The following is a 6443-nucleotide window of genomic DNA, read 5'->3' as shown; positions in this document are numbered from 1 at the left end:
TTGAGGCCTCCAACCCCTTGGCCCATTCACCATTCAAATCCTCCCCAGAGTGCCCGCCAGTGGCAGACAAAGCCCCATGGAGTCTCAAGGACTGGGATCGTCTCCTGCCCCGACCCCTACCCCACTATCCCAGGTGAGATTACAGATTTGTGAACTTGGGTACAAAGGAACTTTTTGAAAATTCCACTTCAAAGAGCCAGTGTGTCTGGGCATAACCTCCAAGGGGTGGTAGATGCTGTCTCTCCCAGCCCGAGTCCTGTAGGGGTTGTTCATAGAGGTTGTGCCTGAGTTTTCTCTCGTGCACGAAAGGCTCTACAGAAGCCTTGGAAGACTGTGGCTCTGCCCCTTTCTTTGAGATCTTCCGGGGTCTCCAAGGGACAAGAGTGCATGGGGTTCCCTGCCAGTAGCCCCACCCTTCCTCTTGGCTGCCAGGCTTTGTCTCAGAGGGAGCCCGGCTGTTGGCACCAATTAGGCCCCCCATGCTGTGCTGTCTTTTGGAGTGAAGACCACATGGAGGTGGCACGTCAGTCTTCGAGACCACCCTCCTGGCGCCCTTTTCTTTCTCAACTCTTCTCTCCCCCTTTTTCCACCACAGCACCCACCCTGTTCCCCCTTAAATCAGCTGAGTGTCCATGGGTACCAGCTGCAGATCCAGCACCTGCTCTGTGAATTGACGGTTTAGGAAATGAATCAAAGGAGGTGGGGAAAGAAGATGGCAGTGGGAGCACCCAGCCCTGTCCTGCTTCTTTGCAGAAGTGGTCGGAGAGTCCCTTAGAGTCAGGAAGAATGACTTCGGCGGACCATGAGCTCCTCCAGGCCGGGACTGTGCCTCGTCACCTTTGCACTGACTTGGCTCCTAGGCTTCCATTTGCACACATGTGAAATGGGCGCCATAATGCTTCCTTCTCAGGGCTGTTGCGAGGCTTAGATACAATGCCGCATGGCAAACGACCAGCACAGAGTGCTTGTGGCAGTGCTCTCTCAGCACGGGAGGACAATGTTGGGCAAACTTGCTGGGCTACATGTACATAGTGGTGCTAATGGCAGTGCCTGCCTTGGGATCCTGGGAGGATGAAGTGGAATCCTGATGGTGAGGACCATTCTGGAACCTGACACTTCGGCACCCAGTGAATGTGATTCAGAGATGGTGTGAGGAGCCAGGTGCATACCTGTAATTCCATGTACTCAGGAGCCTGAGGCAGGAGGATCACTTGAGGTCAGGAGTTCGAGACCAGCCTGGGCAACATAGCAAGATCCCTGTCTCAAAAAGGAAGAAAGGAAAGAGAGAAGCAGTGGGGGGGAGAGAGAGAGAGAGAGAGAGGGAGAGGGAGAGAGAGAGAGATAGGAGCATGGAGGAGATAGGGAGGAGAGAGAGAGGAAGGAAGGAAGGAGGAAGGAAGGAAGGAAGGAAGGAAGGAAGGAAGGAAGGAAGGAAGGAAGGAAGAAAGGAAGGAAATGCAGAGGGCAGAGGAAGGGAAGAATAACTGGGCACTGGGCTTGTGCTCTTGAAGACTGCCAACTCCTGCCCGCCCAACACAGCCTAGCCCCTGCACGTTGATTGCAAACCTGGTGACATGGAAACGCATATGCCATTTGGGGAAAGAATCAGCCCCCACGGGAGGGAGGATGCAGTGAGGAGGGATGGAGGAACCCTAAGTCCAAGAAGGAAGAAGGTTGTGTAGACGAGGCCAGGTGGGAAAGGGTCAGGACAGATACAAAGAAGATGCTGGGTGTGGCCAACGGTGCTGACGCTCCTCTCAGCCCACGCAGGCTCACCAGGGGCGGGTGGACAGTACACCTGCCCACCCATGCAGCATGAGGACCTAAGAGCAAAGGGCAGCCAAGAATGTTACCCTTCAAGTAACCATGGAAGGTAAGTTAACTTCAGTCTTCCCAGACTCCATGGTGCCCACAGTGCCCAATTTTGGAAGGACAGTTATGCAAGGATACGGACAGAAGGCCTGGAAAGAAAGCTGCAAGCCGTCTTCAGGAGTTCTACCCGCCAGACGGGATTATGGATGATTCTTCCCTCCTCCTGTGTATTTTTCTATTATTAAGGGGTTTTCAAGGAACATGTATTACTTTTATATCAATTTTCCTTCAGCCTCTAGTTCACTCCAAGCAGATCTACTTGATGGGCAAAGCCACAGCCAAGGGAGCCTGAGCTGGGCAAGGCCCGCCGATTGGCACCCAGAGGCATTCCGTAGGCAACAAACAAGGCTGCTTCTCTTGGCCTTTCTGACACCAAGGACATACCTGAGGCTTGAAACTTCCAAGAGGTTTAGTCATCAATCTCTAGCCTCCTGCTGGCTGTTTCCAATTGTCAGCAGAGATCTCAGGGTGGGGAGCTGGCAGGCAGGCATCCCTCATTCAGGAGGCATTTGCCAAGGACGGTAAGGGGGGAGTGTCTCACCCCCTTTAAGTATCAAAAATCCCAGGCACTGTGTGTTCAATCCCCTCCCTGGCCTTTCCAAGGGTGGCATGAGTCCTAGCCCAGTAAAAAGACTGTTGAAGAGGGAGGAAGGCTGCTGAGAAGGCTTTGCAGGGAGCAACAGGCTTGCCCCAGGGGCCGCTGGTGCCAGCCAGGACAGCCCATAGTGGATCCAGCTTCTCCCCCAGGCCATTCAGTTCCACAGCACAGGCCATGGAGAGCCTGCCCAGCCCCCACACTGCAGGAGTGCAGATGAGTGGCAGATGGCCATCCAGTGCCTCTTGGCCCTCGGCTTGGGGACCAAAGGGTTTCCCATAGCTCAGGGCACGTGCCCCACTCTAAAGAGCCAGATTCACAGCAAGTACCCAAGGTTTATAATTTGGTACCTGCCAACTGATATTCTTCATCTATTTGTTCAAACATTATTTGTTGACTGCAGGAAGGAACCAATGCTGCCTACATTGTGTGCAGGGTAAAGGCTTGATGACATGGGACTTTCCAGCCTGGCAACTGCCACAGAGGCACTTTGAGAGGCTGTTAATTTCTCTCCACTTCCCAGAGCCTTGCACGGTGATAGGGGCGGGGTCTTTTTACATTTTGCCAATTCCGCTTATTTTCTGTGATGCTGTTGTGTCCTTAAAGGTTGAGGTCCGGGGAATTTTGCCTGGGTGGCTCCCTTCAATCTACTACTCTGCCTGCTCTGCAGCCAAGCAGCAGCAGCCACGTCCCACCACCAACCCCTGGGCCTGACTCCCTTTCCCTTGAGGTTCACATTCCTCCCAGGCTGCAAGGCCTGATTTAATAGCACCTCCTCCCTGCTCCTCCCCTGATGCCTCAGCTCCTCCCCACCTCCTCTGTGCTCCTCTCCTGACTCCTCATCTTCTCCGTGAGCCTCCCCTGACTCCCCAGCTCTTCCCCATCTCCTCCATGCTCCTCTCCTCACTCCCTGTCTCCTCTGTGCTCCTCTCGACTCCCCAGATCCTCTCCATCTCCTCCGTGCTCCTCTGACTCCTCAGCTCCTCTGTGCTCCTCCCCTAACTCCCCAGCTCCTCCATGCTCCTCCTCTGACTCCTTAGCCCCTCCCCACCTCCTCCATGATCCTCCCGACTCCTCAGCTCTTCCCCATCTCCTCCGTGCTCCTCTCCTGACTCCCCAACTCCTCCGTGCTCCTCCCAACTCCCCACCTCCTCCATGCTCCTCCTCTGACTCCTCAGTTCCTCCCCATCTCCTCTGTGCTCCTCTCCTGACTCCCCAGATCCTCCGTGCTCCTCCTGACTCCCCAGCTCCTCCAGACTCCCCATCTCCTCCATGCTCCTCCCAACTCCCCATCTCCTCCATGCTCCTCCTGACTCCCCATCTCCTCTGTGCTCCTCCCAACTCCCTATCTCCTCCATGCTCCTCCTCTGACTCCTCAGCTCCTCCCCATCTCCTCCGTGCTCCTCCCCTGACTCCCCAGCTCCTCCGTTCTCCTCCCGACTCCCCAACTCCTCCCCTGACTCCCCAGCTCCTCTGTTCTCCTCCCGACTCCCCATCTCCTCCGTGATCCTCCCTTGACTCATCTCCTCCATGCTCCTCCCGACTCCCCAGCTCTTCTGTGCTCCTCCCAACTCCCTATCTCCTCCCTGCTCCTCCCGACTCTGTAGCTCCTCTGTGCTCCTCTCCTGATTCCCCAGCTCCTCTGTGCTCCTCCCAACTCCTTATCTCCTCCCTGCTCCTCCCCCAACTCTGCAGCTCCTCTATGCTCTTCTCCTGACTCCCTAGCTCCTCTCAGCTCCTCTGTGCTCCTCCCCTGACTCCACAGCAACTCCGTGCACTGCCCTGACACTCCAGCTCCTCCTCTGATGCCCCAGCTCCTCAGTGCTCATCCCCAGCTGTCCCAACCACTTCTTCTTCCTGACTTGTATGAGTTTTGCTCTTTTTTGTCTCTCCTCCCGTACGACCTTGAGATGCTGTCTTTCCTTAGCTTTCATTCTCTGGCCCCTAGCTCAGATCCTGGCACTGTAAACGCCCAATAGACCCTGGTTTGATTTCGAATTGCTCATCAATTTCTGAAATTAATGCACCTCAAGCTTTTCTTGGCAGTTGTCTGCAAATTGATTCAGGATGCCCAGCTGGGCGGGGTCAGGTGTGCTGGGGACATCAAGGAAACCCACACCCCATCCCTGCTGGGAAGGCCTCCCACACTCGGACTCGTTTGCTTTCCCTTCACACGTGTATTTGCGGGAAATGAACTTCTGTGCTTGAATAAATATGCAGTTCTTTGTGAACATAAATCACTGGAAACAAGACGCACCTCTCGCGGTGGAAAACAGGAACGGCTTTTGCAAGCACTATTGGAAAGCAGCGGCGACATCAATAAAGCCGCCCGTCAGAGCTGAGGAAGGAAATCAAAGCCCTTCCTGTGGAGGACACTGTTTAATTGATGTCTGCATTCAGGGGATTGCGGACTATGATCAATGCAGACTGGACTGACCGAGAGAACCCTGAGCGCGGAAGGCTAGCTGGGTGCCCCGGGCTCCCAGCCAACCATGTCAGAGCCAGAATGGGCACCCAAGGACGGTAAAGACAAGACCCCATCTAGAGACGGAAGCATCCAGAAGCCTCTGTCATCACCCTGCCCCGGCTATGCCATGGATGGGAGCCCCCTGGCAGAGCCACAGAATGTGTAAAGCTAAAATGAGTGTCCCGGCGTTCAGGGTTCTCTCTGTAGTACCCACCTCAGCATCCCCGGCCTCACACACAGCAGGTACTCAGTAAAGGTGGCTGACTGACGGGTTCTCAACTCCCAGTGCTAGCAGTGGGTCAGCACTGAACACATAATCCCAACTGCACGGTCTGGTGCACTCCCAGGAAAACAAGCTGGTCAACAACTGTCACCAGAGGAAGTCAAGACTAGCTCAAGACAGTGGACGGCACCTCTCTTCATCAACTCGCTGATCCGATCGAATCTTCCTGCTTTGATCACTGAAACTTTGCGCCAGGGGTTTTCAACCCTGGCTGTGCTGCAGAAGCGCCTGGAAAGTCTGTTAAAATATGCACGTAGGCCAGGTAAAGTGCTTCACGCCTATAATCTCAACACTTTGGGAGCCCAAGAAAGGGGGATTACTTGAGGCCAGCCTGGGCAACATAGCAAGACCTCATTTCTAAAAAAAAAAAAAAAAATGTTGGCCAGGTGTGGTGGCTCATGCTTATAATCCCAGCACTTTGGGAGGCCTGGGTGACAGAGCAAGAATCTTTCTCAAAAAACAAGAAAAATTTTTTTTTCTGTTTTTCTTTTTTTTTTTTTGAGACGGAGTCTCGCTCTGTCACCCAGGCTGGAGTGCAGTGGCACAATCTCGGCTCACTGCAAGCTCCACCTCCCGGGTTCACACTATTCTCATACCTCAGCCTCCCGAGTAACTGGGACTACAGGCGCCCGCCACCACGCCTGACTAATTTTTTTGTATTTTTTAGTAGAGACGGGGTTTCACCATGTTAGCCAGGATGGTCTTGATCTCCTGCCCTCATGATCCACCTGCCTCAGCCTCCCAAAGTGCTGCAATTACAGGCGTGAGCCACCACACGTGGCCAGAAAATTTTTTTTGTATTAGCCAGGCATTATGGCACACACCTGTAGTCCCAGGTACACGGGAAGCTGAGTCGGGAGAAGTGATTGAGCCCAGGAGTTTGAGGTTACAGTGAACTATGATCACACCACTGCACTGCAGCGTAAGTGACAGTGAGTCAGGCCCTGTCTCCAAAACTAAGAATTATATGTATACATACACACACGTATGTGTCGGACCCACCCAGACAAGGCATAGAGATGCTGTAAACATGCCCACATGTCCCTGGAGTGCTCCAAAGACTGAAGACCAGTAGCCTCACAGAGGGCCAGAGTGGTGGGACCCTGTTCCAGCTCTGCCTCTGACATCATGTGAAATCGGTGCTAGGCAGACCCTTAACTCCCTTGTCCGTAGAACAGACATCATAAAACCCTAAGGACCAGGCCAGGCACGGTGGCTCATGCCTC

The sequence above is a fragment of the Colobus angolensis genome, unplaced genomic scaffold, assembly GCF_000951035.1.
Source record: "Colobus angolensis palliatus isolate OR3802 unplaced genomic scaffold, Cang.pa_1.0 Scaffold85, whole genome shotgun sequence".
NCBI classification, from domain to species: domain Eukaryota; kingdom Metazoa; phylum Chordata; class Mammalia; order Primates; family Cercopithecidae; genus Colobus; species Colobus angolensis.
The sequence above is the reverse complement of the archived record's forward strand: the minus strand, read 5'-3'. Positions refer to the sequence as shown.